Source organism: Saimiri boliviensis, chromosome 19, assembly GCF_048565385.1.
Source record: "Saimiri boliviensis isolate mSaiBol1 chromosome 19, mSaiBol1.pri, whole genome shotgun sequence".
In the NCBI taxonomy this organism is placed as follows: Eukaryota; Metazoa; Chordata; class Mammalia; order Primates; family Cebidae; genus Saimiri; species Saimiri boliviensis.
The window spans coordinates 39,876,029-39,893,412 of record NC_133467.1 but is presented as its reverse complement, the minus strand read 5'-3'; the positions used below and the strand labels follow the sequence as shown (position 1 = coordinate 39,893,412).

The following is a 17,384-nucleotide window of genomic DNA, read 5'->3' as shown; positions in this document are numbered from 1 at the left end:
AACGTATTGGTGGATTCTTCAGCGTCACATTATTTCATTGGGCGACGTGAACGTCTATCAGTCTTCAGGGCGGACCTGGGCCAGAAACTCCGTATCTATTGGCTACGATCAAGCGCGCAGTTAATTTCGATAGGTCCAGGAGGCTGTACGTCCCAGAGAAATGATTTTGAATCCCAGTAGCCCCCCTACTTTTCTTTATGTAGTTGGCGCGCTTTCCCTGGGCACTCGGACGGTTTTGTTGCCTGTTGGATTGGGTTTTTAGTTTTTTATTTCTTATTCTGTTGTTACCGTTAAAGAGGGAGAAGGCATCCTTCCGTGCCCAAGTTGCGATACTGATAATTCACCCACAGGGCACACACCGGCTCTGGGCTGTTTTAAAAGCACAGACTCCGCTTTGCAGCCAAGGTGTACAGCAACGTGCGCATCGCATTAAAAAGATGTCTTCGTGGCATTGTCCTGCTGGGGTCAGGCTTTTCACAGAGCCTGACCTTCCGTGATGCAGAGCCGGAGCCCAGATTTTAAAGATGGTAGTTTAACACCGTAAGAGACAACAATTTCGAAAGCAGCTGGGTGAAGTATGTAAGTTAATAATATTTAAATAAAACGATCCAGGAGGAATCGTTACTGAGCTAATTGTTGCTGTAATAAACACTAAGACCTGGGCGGAAAAAACAACCCCGGCCTAACGAAAACCAGACATTAATTAGCATAGAAATGGCACAGCAATGCCTCTCTAATTTCCCTTTGGTTGGTTTCCATGGAAATCTGTAGGTAAAGTATGCTTTTAAAAGTGTTTATCGCTTCTCTGCCTTTTGGCTGAGATCAAGTGTAGAATCTGTTCTTATCAGTTTACTATCTGATATATCTTCTCTCCGAGTCCAGTATATTACATAGGTTTTTGGAGCAGGAAGACGGAATAGGAGCTTGCTTGTCCACTTCATGCATGGACCTGGTACTACAGTACCTCCAGGAATGGTGCACCCCCTCAGGGGATTCAAATTTGGCGTTCAAGACACAAGAAGACGATAAAAAAGTCTCTGTGGGATGGGATATGAAAGATTAAGATAAGAATTATCTTTTGGCCGGGCGTGGTGGCTAACACCTGAATTCCCAGCATTTTGGCAGGCCGAGACGGATGGATCACCTGAGGACAGGAGTACGAGACCAGTCTGACTGACAAGGTAAAACCCCGTCTCTACTAAAAATACAAAACATTAGCCGGGCGTGTTGACGTGCACCTGTAATCCCAGCTACTCCAGAGGCTGAGGCAAGAGAATCGCTTGAGCCTGGGAGGCGGAGGTTGCGGTGAGCCAAGATCCAGCCATGGCACTCCAGCCTGGTCAACAAGAGCTAAACTCCATCTCAAATAAATAAATAAATAAAATGTAAACGCTTTAAAGGACAACAAAACGATGGTTGTCTCTACAATGTTTCCTTTGAATTCCCTGAAAAGGAAATTTTGTGAAGACAAAGAGAGGGGGAAAGGAGAGTTTTTGGTATCAAATGGCATCTCTGGCAGGACGCGATGGCTCAATCCCAGCACTTTGGGAAGCCCGGGCGGGCAGATCACTTGAGGCCAGGAGTTCGAGACCAGCCTGGCCAACATGGCAAAAACTTCATCTTTACTAAAAATACAAAAATTAGCCAGATGTGGTGGTGCACACCTCTAAGCCCAGCTACTCGGGAGGTTGAGGTACTAGAATCGCTTGAAACTAAGAGGCAGAGATTGCAGTGAGCCTGAGGGACAGAAGGAAACTGTCCCCCCCCCCAAAAAAAAGCATATTTGGCGGGGGCATTGGAGATTTAATAAAGTTTTTTATTTGCTTTAATACAGACTAAAAAGCCAGGATGACATGAAAATGAAATCAACATGGATTAAGGGACAAACAGTTCAAGGAAGAGTTAAAAATGCAAAAGAAGCCGGGCGCGGTGGCTCAAGCCTGTAATCCCAGCACTTTGGGAGGCCGAGGCGGGTGGATCAGGTGGTCGAGAGATCGAGACCATCCCGGTCAACATAGTGAAACCCGTCTCTACTAAAAATACAAAAAACTAGCTGGGCATGGTGGCGCGTGCCTGTAATCCCAGCTACTCAGGAGGCTGAGGCAGGAGAATTGCCTGAGCCCAGGAGGCGGAGGTTGCGGTGAGCCGAGATCGCGCCATTGCACTCCAGCCTGGGTAACAAGAGCGAAACTCCGTCTCAAAAAAAAAAAAAAAAAAATGCAAAAGAAAGGCCAGGCGCGCTGGCTCACGCCTGTAATCCCAGCACTTTGGGAAGCCAAGGTGGGCGGATCAGGAGGTCAGGAGTTCAAGACCAGCCTGGCCAACATGGTGAAATCCTGTCTCTACTAAAAATACAAAAACTAGCTGTGCATGGTGCTGCGTACCTGTAATCCCAGCTACTCGAGAGGCTGAGGCAGGAGTATTGCTTGAACCAGGACTGGGGAAGTCCACGGAGGTTGCAGTGAGCTGAAATCTCGCCACTGCACTCCAGCCTGGGCTACAGAGCTAGACTGCATCTCAAAAAAAAAAAAAAAAAAAAAAAAAAAAAGGAAGAAAAAAAGCTAAAAAGAAAGCACATCTTAGTACCAGCCTGGGAATAAGTCCTGAGATTTTGTTTTGTTTTTTAATAGGGATGGGGTTTCACCATCTTGGCCAGGTTGGTCTTGAACTCCTGACCTCATGATCCACCCATCTTGGTCTCCCAAAGTGCTGGGATTACAGGTGTGAGCCACCGCGCCTGGCCTAAATCCTGAGTTCTAATCTCACCTGCCTCTACAGGGTCTGGAACAAAATCCAAAAGAGAGTTATGGGAAGAAGGTTCAGATTTAGGAGTCATGTGCATACAAGTGATGGTTAAAGCCATGAGACAAAAATAAAATGTCCATAGGGAATGTATAAAAGACTATCGGACAACTTTGGAGGCCAAGGCAGGCGGATCACCTGAGGTCAGGAGTTCAAGACCAGCCTGACCAACATGGTGAAACCCCTTCTTTAAAAAATAAAATTAAATTAAAAAATTTTAAAAAGACTCTCAGACAAAGGAGAGCAAAACATGGTTGAAGGGGAAACGAGAGGAGGGAGGGATTGTCTACCAAAGTCCTCAAGAAAACTGAGGAGTAGGTAAAGAAGGAAAAATATATGGAAGCCAAAGAAGAGACGGAAGAGATTATTACTGACATCAAATGGTAGGGTTTCAAGTAAGAGCGATGATTGGGGTTAAATTGTATCCTGGAAATAACCAGTGTGAAGAAAAGCCATGAACTGGTTTTACCATTGAATAGTGGCTGCAGAAAGTACACCGTAGTAGCATAGACAGAGATTTGCCCAAGTGGCCTTTGTCTCAACATCCATTATCTCTACCCTCACATCTCTCATCTTAATTATCTGAATACACTACCTTGAAGCTTATTGCTTTCCAGCATTAACCCGAAAGGCAGGATAAAGAAGGTGCTAGAGAAGGAGAGAGTCCCCATAGGTCTGGTGCCCAGAAAGAAAGGTGCCTGGAAAGGGATTGAATAAAGAATACTACCAGGCCAGTAGATGGGCATATGAAGCTAAAAGGAAGGGTAAAGAGTGAAATTTACAGCTACTCGGGAGGCTGAGGCAGGAAAATCGCTTGAACCTGGAAGGTGAGGTTGCACTGACCCAATATCACGCCACTGCACTCCAGCCTGGGCAACAGAGCAAGACTCCGTCTCAAAAAAAAAAAAAAAAAAAAAAAAAAGTGAAATTTAGTCAGGAGAAAAGCCAAAGCCAAACTCACGTACCAGATCAGATCACTCTTTAAGCTGATGTAATTCGGTAGGGTTTCAATGGCAAAATGAAGAGTGAGGTTAAGTAACCAAGTTAAGGAGGAACACGGTGGCTCACACCTATAATCTCAGCACTTTGGGAGGCTGAGGTGGGTGAATCACTTGAGGCCAGGAGTTTGAGACCAGCCTAGCCAACATGGCAAAACGCTGTCTCTACTGAAAATACAAAAATTAGCTGGGCATGATGGCACACATCTGTAATCCCAGCTACTTGGGCGGCTGAGGCGCAAGAATCACTTGAACCCAGGAGGTGGAGTTTGCAGTGAGCCAACATCACACCACTGCACTCCAGCCTGGGTGACAAAGCAAGACTCTGTCTCAAAAAAAAAGTAACCAAGTTAAGTAGAGCAACTGAGAGAGGGGTTCAGAAAAACTCCTTTAATCCACCGGTAAGAAAGCTGCCTTGGGATGGTATTAAATACAACATGCCTTTAACATTCAAAAACCAAGAGCTGGTCTACTGCTGCTGAATATCTTGTTTGCACTTCCAGATCTACCCTGCACCCTGCACCCTGCTCTGCAACCCAGAACCTATATGAATTGCGTGAGGTCCCATGGCTTCCTGGGCTTGTCCTGATAGGAAATCAAGTCAGGAGGAAAGTGAGGTTGGACACTGACTCTCGCAGCTTCCTCTCTGCCAGGTCCTTACAAAACAGCTGAGTCCCTCTACGGAAAGCCACAGATGGTTACAGAACTGTGGTGGGCACTCTGAAGTACCACCCAACTTTTTCTTCAGGATTGAAGAACTTATTCCCACAGCTGCTGCTCCCAGCTGCTGGAAGGGGACCCTACGCTGTCCTCCCTTGCAGGGGATTTCTTTGGCGCAAGATTACCTCACTCAAGGTTATGCCTCCTTCTGGGGAAGCCCATGGCCAATGAGTGATTAACAGAGAGGTGTAAAGGACCAGCCTGCCCTTTTCCCCAGATTTAGACAAATGCAGAACGGTCATCCCAGCTCCAGAGCACCCTGTCGTGGTGGTCGGTTGAGGTCTGAGTTATGACTGCATTGCCATTCAGCTTCTCCCTCTGCTTAATCCTGCTTCTTTCTCCTCCTGTCCACAGGTAATGGTCTAAATATCACCCAACAACAGCTCAGTCTGCTTCTTGAGGACATGGGACAGCGGCTGTCTCCAAATACCTACCCTCTGAGAAAGCCCAAACTAACCTATAAAGGCGATCACTGGGAGAAGTCTTGAGACCACATGAAGAGAGTGAGCGCTGCTCAACCAGCCCCCAGCTTCTGCAACCCCCATTTCCAGCTGTAGCCACTGTCTGACCACACGAGAGATCCTGAGTCAGAACCAGCCAGCTCAGCCCTTCCCAAACTCCTGTGCCACAGAAACCACCAGAAATAATAAAATAATCCTTGTTGTTTTAAATGTCTAAATTAGGTGTGTTAGATAGCAATAGTAATTGGAACAACTCCCTAGCACACATTTTTCTGATCAAATCTCACGAATGGGCCAGGTACAGAGGCTCACACCTGAAATCCTAGCACTTTGGGAGGCCAAGGCGGGAGGATCACTTAAGTTCAGGAGTTCAAAACCACCCTGACCAACATGACGAAACCTTGTCTCTACTAAAAATACAAAAAATTAGCTGGGCATGGTGGTGGATGCCTGGAATTCCAGCTACTTGGGAAGCTGAGACGGGAGAATCACTGAACCCTGGAGGCAGCGGTTGCAATGAGCAGAGATTGTGACATTGCACTCCAGCCTGGGTGACATAGCAATACTCCATCTCAAAAAAAAAAAAAAAAAAGGCCGGGCGCGGTGGCTCAAGCCTGTAATCCCAGCACTTTGGGAGGCCGAGGCGGGTGGATCACGAGGTCAAGAGATCGAGACCATACTGGTCAACATAGTGAAACCCCGTCTCTACTAAAAAAAAAATACAAAAAATTAGCTGGGCATGGTGGCGCGTGCCTGTAATCCCAGCTACTCAGGAGGCTGAGGCAGGAGAATTGCCTGAGCCCAGGAGGCGGAGGTTGCGGTGAGCCGAGATCGCGCCATTGCACTCCAGCCTGGGTAACAAGAGCGAAACTCCGTCTCAAAAAAAAAAAAAAAAAAACTCGCACTAGCGCCCTTTTTGTTCTGTGATGACAGGTGTTACGCATTCTGCTAAATTTTGCTTATGCTGTTTTCTCCCTTAACAAATTTTCCTCCTCTGAATCCTCAGCATTTATTAAATGTTCTACTCATTTATCATTTACCCTATGATGCTTTGCAACCTCTCATGTATGTTTCTGTGGGGTTTTTGTTTTGTTTTTGTTTTTTTGAGACAGAGTTCTCACTCTTTGCCCAGGCTGGAATGAAGTGGCAAGATCTCGGCTCACTGCAACCTTTGCCTCCCCAGGCTCAAGCAACTCTCCTGCCTCAGCCTCCCAAGTAGCTGGGACTACAGGCGTGCATCGCCATGCTCCGTTAATTTTTATGTTTTTAGTAGAGATTTAGACGGGTTTCACCATGTTGGCCAGGCTGGTCTTGAACTCCTGACCACAGGTGATCTGCCCACTTTGACCTCCCAAAGTGCTGGGATTACAGGTATGAGCCACTACACCAGCCCTCGAATATGTTACTCAATTCCGATTGCTCCCAACTAGATTGGAATTTCCTAGAGGAAAATTAAGTCAGTAACTTGGCTTTCTCTGGCATCACTCACGGGACTTGGCACAGTGCTGAGCATAGAGTGGGTATTTAAGACATGTTTAATATGGCCGGGTGCGGTGGCTCACGCCTGTGATCCCAGCACTTTGGGAGGCCGAGGCGGGCAGATCAGGAGGTCAAGAGATCAAAACCATCCTGGCCAACATGGTGAAAACCCCCCTCTCTACTAAAAAATACAAAAATTAGCTGGGCGTGGTGGCGCGTGCCTGTAGTCCCAGCTACTCCGGAGGCCAAGGCAGGAGAACTGTTTGAATTCGGGAGGCGGAGGTTGCAGTGAGTCGAGATGGCGCCACTGCACTCCAGCCTGGTGCCTGGGGACAGGGCAAGACTCTGTCTCAATAAATAAATAAATAAATAAATAAATAAATAAATAAATAAATAAGAAAAAAAGGCATGTTTAATAATTGATTATACCTCAAATAAGTCCCAGCTAGTAGTTTAAATTCATACTTCCGTTAGGAAATAATTTGGTTGATGCTTGCTTGGGGAATAGGTGATGGGCTGCGAGTTAAGAAGAACTACAGACTGCTATTCTCTTCACTTTTTAACTTTCCCTTTTCCAAACTAGTTAATTTGCAGTTTAAACATAAAGGTAGGCCAATGCAACTGATGCATTTTCTCCAGAGTTTAGACCGACTTGGAACTACCAGAAATCATTCCCACTCATACCACTGAGAAATCCTGTCCCAGAAACCCACACAGCAGGGTCACTGCTGCTCTCCTTAGCACCAGGAGAGATGACCAATACCCAGAGAACACCAATAATTCTAGATGCCCACTGTGCTAATATGCTTTGAGAACCTTCCGGGTCAACACCTTTTAGGGCAATGTAGGTGTTTATATTTGTACAGGGCCTTAGAGTTAGAGTATGTCTATATATTTATTTTCTATCTACAGATCTAAAGTGAGTTACTTTTACAAAAAAAAGAAGAAACACTGAATTGTATGAGGTTAATCGGTGCAGTAAATTGTCTGCAAAAATAGTCATCAACAGTTTCTCCCATTCCTGTGCACACACCACACTCCTCCCATCAGGAGGTGGAGTCTGTTTCTTTCTCTTTTGAATCTGGGCTAGTCTTATGACTTGCTTTCACCAGTAGAATGTAGTGGAAATAACACTGTGCCAGTTCTGGGTCTATTCCTTAAGAGACCTGGAAGTTTCTGTTTTGTTCTTTGAGAAGCCATTTCTCATATAAAGAAGTCTAACTACCCTATTGGAGAGAGAGGCCATGTATCTCTCATTGTAGACAGAGGCCCCGGAAAATGAGAGATTATGAGGGGAGAGAGAGCTCAGCCATGCTCCAGCTGTCCCTGCCAACCGGCGCAGGCCCCAGCCGTGCAAGTGAAGCGGACTTGGATGCTCCAGCCTTTTGTCAAGCTGCCCAGCCAACACCATGTGGAGTAAAGACAGGCTATTCCACTATACTGTGGCCAAATTAAAGAATCTTGAGGCCGGGCGCGGTGGCTCAAGCCTGTAATCCCAGCACTTTGGGAGGCCGAGGCGGGTGGATCACGAGGTCAAGAGATCGAGACCATCCTGGTCAACACGGTGAAACCCCGTCTCTACTAAAAATCTAAATAATCAGCTGGGCATGGTGGTGCGTGCCTGTAATCCCAGCTACTCAGGAGGCTGAGGCAGGAGAATTGCCTGAACCCAGGAGGCGGAGGTTGCGGTGAGCCGAGATCGCGCCATTGCACTCCAGCCTGGGTAACAAGAGCGAAACTCCGTCTAAAAAAAAAAAAAAAAAAAAGAAGAATCTTGAGTAAGGCCACATGTGGTGGCTCACGCCTGTAATCCTAGCACTTTGAGAGGCAGAGGCAGGCGGATCATTTGAGCCTAAGAGTTTGAGACCACCAGAAGCAACATGGTAAAAATCCATCTCTACAATAAATTAGCCAGGCGTGGTGGCATATGCCTGTAGTCTCAGCTACTTGAGAGGCTGAGGTGGGAGAATCACCTAAGCCATGAAGATACAGGCCACAGTGAGCCAAGATCATGCACTGCACTCCAGCCCGGGTGACAGCGAGACCCTGTCTCAAACAAACAACAAAAAAGAATCTTGAATAAATAAAGCAAGGTTGTTGTTTTAAACTACTCATTGTTAAGGTAGCTTGTTAGCTATAACAAATAATAGTAGCAACAATAGATAACTAAAATAAGCAGCAGTGATTAATAATTTGTAAAGATAAAATTCAAGGTCGGGTGCAGTGGCTCGTGCCTGTAATCCCAGCACTTAGGGAGGCTGAGGCAGGCGGATCACGAGGTCAAGAGATCAAGACCATCCTGGCCAACATGGTGAAACCCCATCTCTACTAAAAAAAAAAATACAAAAATTAGCTGGGCATGGTGGCACGCACCTGTAGTCCCAGCTACTCGGGAGGCTGAGGCAGGAGAATTGCTTGAACCCAGGAGGCGGAGGTTGCAGTGAGCCAAGATCGTGCCACTGAACTCCAGCTTGGCGCCTGGAGACAGAGCAAGACTCTGTCTAAAAAAAAAAAAAAAAAAAAAAAAACAAAAAAAAAAACAATAACAACAACAAAAAATTCAAATTCGTTTCCTCTTTTTTGAAGTTCAACTCTTTTTCCAAAGGTGACCAGTATAATTCTGTTTAATTCATGGGAGCACAAAAATCTGCTCCCTAAGGCCGGGCGCGGTGGCTCAAGCCTGTAATCCCAGCACTTTGGGAGGCCGAGGCGGGTGGATCACGAGGTCAAGAGATCAAGACCATCCTGGTCAACATGGTGAAACTCCGTCTCTACTAAAAATACAAAAAAAACTAGCTGGGCATGGTGGCTCGTGCCTGTAATCCCAGCTACTCAGGAGGCTGAGGCAGGAGAATTGCCTGAACCCAGGAGGCGGAGGTTTCGGTGAGCCGAGATAGCGCCATTGCACTCCAGCCTGGGTAACAAGAGCGAAACTCCGTCTCAGGAAAAAAAAAAAAAAAAAAAAAATCTGCTCCCTAAAATATCATTTTTATTCCCTATTGACGCTAAAAGCACCACAAATAGATATTCAATCTTACAACTCCTATTGAGATACAAAACTCCAGGATGGTTAATAACTTTTTTTGTTGAGACAGAATCTGGCTCTATCACTCAGGTTGGAGTGCAGTGGTGGGACCGCATCTCACTGCAACCTCTACATCCCAGGCTCAAGCTATTCTCCCACTTCAATTTCCCAAGTAGCTGGAACTACAGGCATGTGCCACCATGGCTGGCTACTTTAGGGTGGTTTCTGTTTTTTGGTTTTTGTGTTTTTTGAGACAGAGTCTCACCCTGTCACCCAGGCTGGAGTGCAATGGCACGATTTGGGCTCACTGCAACCTCTGCCTCCCAGCTTCTACTGCCTCAGCCTCCCAGGTAGCTGGAACTACAGTTACCCGCCACCACTCCTGGCTAATTTTTGTATTTTTAGTAGAGACAGAGTTTCACCATATTATTAGCCAGGGTGATCGTGAACTCCTGACCTTGTGATCCGCCCGCCTCGGCCTCCCAAAGTGCTGGGATTACAGGCGTGAGCCACTGCGCCTGGCTTTTTAAAATTTTTTGTAGAGACGGAGTTTTACCATGTTGCCCAGACTGGTCTGGAACTTGTGAGCTCAAGTAATCCTCCCTACTCAGCCTCCCAAAGTGCTAAGATTACTGCAACCAGCCTTGTAAACTTGGTTACTCTATTAAACCTTATTTGAATATCTTAATCAAATAATATTTAGGAAAGATTCTGATTGGCAGCATAAAAACTGTAAAATGATCACATTACACTGTATCTTCCAGGATTTTTCAAGTCCTATTCTTGCTTTAATTTGGGATCCTCTTCTCTATAGAGATTGTCAGTAAATGGTGAAGAGAGAAGATTGCATATTGTTACAGTAAACTCTTGATTGCTGCCATGTGAATACAAAATTCTGTGGAATATCTGCAAAAATGTAAAATTTTAGGTTGAGCTTTTCCAGTTTGAATCACCTCTCTACATGCTAAAGGAACGAGTGTAAATAAGTTCTAACATTAGCCAAAGTCAAACAAAATAAGAAGAGTAAGTCTCCTAGAAACAAATCCATATTGCAATATCAAATAGATATGATTTAAAGATTTTGGCCAGGCACAGTGGCTCACGCCTATAATCCTAACAGTTTGGGACATGGAGGAAGGCGGATCACCTGAGGTCAGGAGTTCAAGACCAACCTGACCAACATGGTGAAACTCCCGTGTCTACTAAAGAAACCAAAAATTAGCTGGATGTGGTGGTGGGCGCCTATAATCCCAGCTACTTGGGAGGCTGAGGCAGAAGAATTCCTTGAACCTGGGAGGCGGAGGTTGCAGTAAGCCTGAGTGACAGAGTGACACTTTGTCTCAAAAAAAAAAAAAAAAAAAAAAGGCCAGACAGTCTGGTGATTCCTCAAGGACCTAGAAATAGAAATTCCGTTTGACCCAGCAATCCCATTACTGGGTATATACCGAAAGGTTCTATTATAAAAACACGCACACGTATGTTCATTGCAGCACTGTTTTTTTTTTGTTTGTTTGTTTTTGTTTTTTGTTTTTGAGATGGAGTTTCGCTCTTGTTACCCAGGCTGGAGTGCAATGGCGCGATCTCGGCTCACCGCAACCTCCGCCTCCTGGGTTCAGGCAATTCTCCTGCCTCAGCCTCCTGAGTAGCTGGGATGACAGGCACGTGCCACCATGCCCAGCTAATTTTTTTTTTTTTTTTGTATTTTTAGTAGAGACGGGGTTTCACCATGTTGACCAGGATGGTCTCCATCTCTCGACCGCCTTGGCCTCCCAAAGTGCTGGGATTACAGGCTTGAGCCACCGCGCCCGGCCTCAGCACTGTTTACAATAGCAAAGACCTGGAACCAACCCAAATGCCCATCGATGATAGACCGGACAGGGAAAATGTGGCACATATACACCACGGAATACTATGCAGCTATAAAAAAGGATGAGTTCGTGTCCTTTGTAGGGACATGGCTGAATCTGAAAACCATCATTCTCAGCAAACTGACACAAGAACAGAAAATCAAACACCACGTTCTCACTCATAGGCGGGTGTTGAACAATGAGAACACAGGGAAACAGGGAGGGGAACATCACACACTGGGGTCTGTTGCTGGGGGACTAGGGGAGGGACAGCAGGAGGTAGGGAGGTGGGGAGGGATAACATGGGGAGAAATGCCAGATGTAGGTGACGGGGATGGAGGCAGCAAACCACACTGCCATGTGTGTACCTAGGCAACAATCCTGCATGTTCTGCACATGTACCCCAGAACCTAAAGTGCAATAAAAAATATATATTTAAATTAAAAAAAAAAAAAGAAGGCCAGGTGCAGTGGCTGATGCCTGTAATCCCAGCACTTTGGGAGGCCAAGATGGGCGGGTCACCTGAGATCAGGAGTTCAAGATCAGCCTGGGCAACATGGTGAAACCTCGTCTCTACTAAAAATACAAAAATTAGCTGAGCATGCTGGCACGTACCTATGATCCCAACTACTTGGGAGGCTGACGCAGGAGAATCACTTGAACCTGGGAAGCAGAGATTGCAGTGAGTCAGGATTGCCCCAGTGTACTCGAGCCTGGGCGACAATAAGGAAACTCCATCTCAAAAACAAAAAAAACAAAAATTAGCCGAGCAGGGTGGTATAGTCCTGTAGTCCCAGCTATTCGGGAGGCTGAAACAGAACTGCTTGAACCCAGGAGGCAGAGGTTGCAGTAAATCAATATCAGACCACTGTTCCACAGCCTGGGTGACAGAATCACTGTGTTTATCCAGTAGTACAGATAACAAATACTTGCCTTAAGATAAATTTGTGATTTATTTATTTAATTTTATTGTTATTATTTTTATTTTTGATGGAGTCTCGCTCTGTCGCCCAGGCTGGAGTGCAGTGGCGCCATCTCAGCTCACTGCAACCTCTGCCTCCCAGTTTTAAGGAATTCACTGCCTTACCCTCCCAAGTAGCTAGGATTACAGGTGCCCGCCACCATGCCCAGCTAAATTTTTGTCTTTTTAGTAGAGATAGGGTTCATCTTGGCCAGGTTGGAGTGCAGTGGGTAAAATCAGCTCACTGCAACCTCTACCTCCCAGGTTCAAGTGATTCTCCTGCCTCAGCCTCTGGAGTAGCTGGGATTACAGGCATGTGCCACCACGCCTGACTAATTTCCGGATTTTTTTTTTTTTTTTTGAGATGGAGTTTCGCTCTTGTTACCCAGGCTGGAGTGCAATGGCGCGATCTCGGCTCACCGCAACCTCTGCCTCCTGGGTTCAGGCAATTCTCCTGCCTCAGCCTCCCGAGTAGCTGGGATTATAGGCACGCGCCACCATGCCCAGCTAATTTTTTGTATTTTTAGTAGAGACGGGGTTTCACCATGTTGACCAGGATGGTCTCGATCTCTCGACCTCGTGATCCACCCGCCTCGGCCTCCCAAAGTGCTGGGATTACAGGCTTGAGCCACCGCGCCCGGCCTAATTTCCGGATTTTTAGTAGAGAAAGGGTTTCACAATGTTGGCCAGGCTGGTCTTGAACTCCTGACCTCAAGTGATCCACCAGCCTTGGCCTACCAAAGTGTTGGGATTACAGGCGTGAGCCACAGTACCTGGCCAAATTTGTAATTTTGGTAACAAGATTACCTTGAAAAAATAACTTGAGGCCAGGCCCAATGTCTGACACCTGTAATCAGCACTTTAGAAGGCTGAGGCAGAGGATTGCTTGAGCCCAAAAGTTCTAGACCAGCCTGTGCGACATAGCAAGATCCCATCTCTATTAAAAAAAAAAAAAAAAAAAAAAAAAAAAGCCGGATGGGGTAGTTCACTCACGCCTATACTTCTAGCACTTTGGGAGGCTGAGGCAGGAGAATCACTTGAACCCAGGAGGCAGAGGTTCCAGTGAGGCACTCCAGCCTGCGATACAGAAGGAGACTTCATCTCAAAAAATAATAATAATAATGTGAGGTAGCTAACCACTGACTGTGGACCTTCCACAAACACAATGAAACATATTGACTGGACCAGCAGTCTTTAAACTGATATCAACTTTTTTTATTCTGTGGTGAAAGATAAGAATGTAGATATATTGTTTGCTTGTTTAACTTTTTTTGTTTGTTTTTTGTCTTAGAAACAGGGTCTTTCAGCTGGGCATAGTGGCTCATGCTTGTAATCTCAGCACTTTGGGAGGTCGAGGCAGGTGGATCTCTTGAGGTCAGAAGTTCGAGACCAGCCTGGCTAATGTGGGGAAACCCCGTATCTACTAAAAATACAAGAATTAGCCAGGTATGATGGTGTGCACCTGTAGTCCCAGCTACTCTGGAGGCTGAGGCAGGAGAATCACTTGAACCTGGAAGGCGGAGGTTGCAGTGAGCCAAGATTACACCATTGCACTCTAGCCTGGGCCACAAGAACAATACTCTGTCTCAAAAAAAAAAGAAGAAGAAAAGAAACAGAGTCTTTCTTGCTCTGTCACCCAGGCTAGGGTGCAGTGGTGTGATCATGGCTCACTACGGCCGGAAATTCCTTGAATTCAAGCTATCCTGCCACCTCAGCCTCCTGAAATGTTGAGACTATAGTTGTGAGCCACCACACCTGATTATATCTTATATAGAAATTCAGCATGCCGAATCTAAATTTATTCAATGCATAATATCTGTTGACAGGATGTTGCTATACCCTTCTGTCATGTTTCAATAGGTATGTTTGTTTATTAATGCAGTTTAAATTGTTTGCCAATGCTGTATTTGTGTTTCCATTTAATTTCAGCTCGATTAAGCCAATTGCTTCCACAAATTACCAAAAACAAAATCTAAGTAATCAGACTTGAATATAATTCTACTGAAATATACTGAAATTTAATAGAAGCTGGGTGACTATTTGGTGTAATCTGATCTATTTAATTATGGTTTTCTCCTGCTTAATTATTTGAGCTGTTTTGAAAAACAGTATTTTGCATTAGTACATATTATTTTAGTATTATGCTTTCTCATAAAATAATGAGTTTACTTTTTTTTGAGAGATGGAGTCTTGTTCTCTTGCTCAGGCTGGAGTGCAGTGGCGTGATCTTGGCTCACTGCAACCTCCACCTCCTGGGTTCAAGCGATTCTCCTGCCTTAGCCTCCTGAGTAGCTGGGATTATAGACACGCATCTCCGTGTCTGGCTAATTTTGTATTTTTAGTAGACACCAGGGTTTCACCATATTGGCCAGGCTGGTCTCGGACTCTCGACCTCAAGTGATCCACCTGCCTCAGTCTCCCAAAGTGCTCGGATTATAGGCATGAACCACTGTGCCCAGCCAAGTTTGCTTTTTTTTTTTTTTTTTTTTTTTTTGAGACAGAGTCTTGCTCTGTCGCCAGGCGCCAGGCTGGATTGCAGTGGTATGATCTTGACTCACTGCAACCTCCACCTCTTGGGTTCAAGCAATTCTCCTGCCTCAGCCTCCCAAGTAGCTGGGACTACAGGTGCGCACCACTATGCCCAGCTAATTTTTGTATTTAAGTAGAGACGGGGTTTCACCATGTTGGCCAGGATGGCCTCGACCTCTTGACCTCATGATCCGCCCGACTCAGCCTCCCAAAGTGCTGGGATTACAGGCGTGAGACACCGCGCCCGGCCCAAGTTTGCTTTCAGTATGTGTCTTTGAAGAACTACTACACTCACTAATGCAGCCTTTACTTACCTTTAAGCCAAAATTTCCTCCCAATAAACATAGCTCTCATTTTATACTGAAATTCCATGAGAGGACGATTTACGGAAATTTAACCATAATACAAGTGAATTTTTTGTTGTTGTTGAGACGGAGTTTTGGTCTTGTCGCCCAGGCTGGAGTGCAATGGCGCCATCTCAGCTCACCGCAACCTCCACCTCCCAGATTCAAGCATTTCTCCTGCCTCAGTCACCCAAGTAGGTGGGGATTATGGGCATCTGCCACCACGCCTGGCTAATCTTGTATTTTTAGTAGAGACAGGATTTCTCCATGTTGGTCAGGCTGGTCTGGAACTATTGACCTCAGGTGATCCACCCGCCTCGGCCTCAGAAAGTGCTAGGATTACAGACGTGGGCCACTGCGCCCAGCCTGATACAACCGAATTTTATTTCTGTGTGATAGCTAAAAGGTCCCAAGGGAAAGAAAAATACAGAATTTTTGCCTAGTGGTAAAACACCAATTGTAGAGTCCTTTGTGTATCTCCCTAAAGAAGAAAAGAGTAACAACTCATAAAAATACCATTGGAGGAGTATAACCTTTATGGAAGGCAATATGGCAGTAAATATAGCAAAAACCCTTAAAAAAAGTTAATATCCTGAATTAAAACCAAAATTAGATACCATTATACATCTATTAGAATAGCTACACTTAAAAAAAAATTTTTTTTTTTGAGACGGAGTTTCGCTCTTGTTACCCAGGCTGGAGTGCAATGGCGCGATCTCGGCTCACCGCAACCTCCGCCTCCTGGGTTCAGGCAATTCTCCTGCCTCAGCCTCCTGAGTAGCTGGGATTACAGGCACGCGCCACCATGCCCAGCTAATTTTTTGTATTTTTAGTAGAGATGGGGTTTCACCATGTTGACCAGGATGGTCTCGATCTCTCGACCTCGTGATCCACCCGCCTTTGCCTCCCAAAGTGCTGGGATTACAGGCTTGAGCCACCGCGCCCAGCAAAAAAAATTTTTTTTTTTGAGACGGAGTCTTACTCTGTTGCTCAGGCTGGAGTGCAGTGGCATGATCTCGACTCACTGCACCATCTGCCTCCCAGGTTCAAGCGATTCTTTTGCCTCATCCCGAGTAGCTGGGATTACAGGTTCCTGCCTCCATCCTTGGCTAATTTTTGTATTTTTAGTACAGATGAGGTTTCACCATGTTGGCCAGGCTGGTCTCGAACTCCTGACCTCGGTGATGTGCCTACTCTGGCCTCCCAAAGTTCTGGGATTACAGACATGAGCCACCATGCCTGGCCTACATTTTTTTTCTTTGACAAGATCAAGTGCTTGCAAAGATGACAACAGGAACTGATATATTGCTGGTGGGAAAGAAAACAGTATAAACACTATGGAAAAACAGTCTGGGGACCAGGTGCAATAGCTCCTACCGGTAATTCTAACACTTTGGGAGGTCCAGGCAGGAGAATCACTTGAACCCAGGAGATGAGACCAGCCTGGGCAACATGGCAAGACCCCATCTCTATAAAAAATAAAATAAAATAGGCTGGGCGTGGTAGCTCATGCCTGTAATCTCAGAACTTGAGGATGAGGCAGGCGGAGCATGAGGTCAGGAGTTCGAGACCAGCCTGGCCAATATAGTGAAACCCTGTCTCTACTAAAAATACAAAAATTAGCTGGGCGTGGTGGTGTGTGCCTGTGGTCCCAGCTACTTGGGAGGCTGAGGCAGGAGAATTGCTTGAACCTAGGAGATGAAGGTTGCAGTGAGCCGAGATTGCACCACTGCCCTCTAGCCTGGGCAACAGAGCAAGACTCCATCTCAAAAATAAATAATTAAATTCAATTTAAAAAAATTACAGGTGGCACACACTTGTAATTCCAACACTTTGGGAGGCTGAGGTGGGTGGATCACCTGAGGTCACGACTTTGAGACCGGCCTGGCAAACATGGTGAAACCCCTTCTCTTCAAAGAATACAAAAATTAGCTGGTCATGGTGGTGGGCACCTGTAATCCTAGCTACTCGGGAGGCTGAGACAGGAGAATCACTTGAACCCAGGAGGCGGAGGTTGCAGTGAGCCAAGATCATGCTACTGCACTCCAGCCTGGGCAACAAAGAGTGAAACTCCATCTAAAAAAACAAACAACAACAAAAAAGAGGCCAGGCATGGTGGCTCATGCCTGTAATTCCAGCACTGGGAGGCTGAGGCGGGAGAATCACTTGTGCCCAGGAGTTCAAGACCAACCCGGGCAATATGGTGAAACCTTGTCTC

The 17,384-nt window shown here is 45.9% G+C and overlaps 1 non-coding gene across 1 annotated transcript; it reads left to right on the top strand.

Annotated features, from left to right (window-relative positions):
• The first annotated feature begins 796 nt into the window (after window positions 1-796).
• Window positions 797-986, top strand: LOC120360285 (U2 spliceosomal RNA). Its single transcript, XR_005576851.1, has one exon. It is a non-coding gene; the product is annotated as a U2 spliceosomal RNA (small nuclear RNA).
• Window positions 987-17,384: the final 16,398 nt, after the last annotated feature.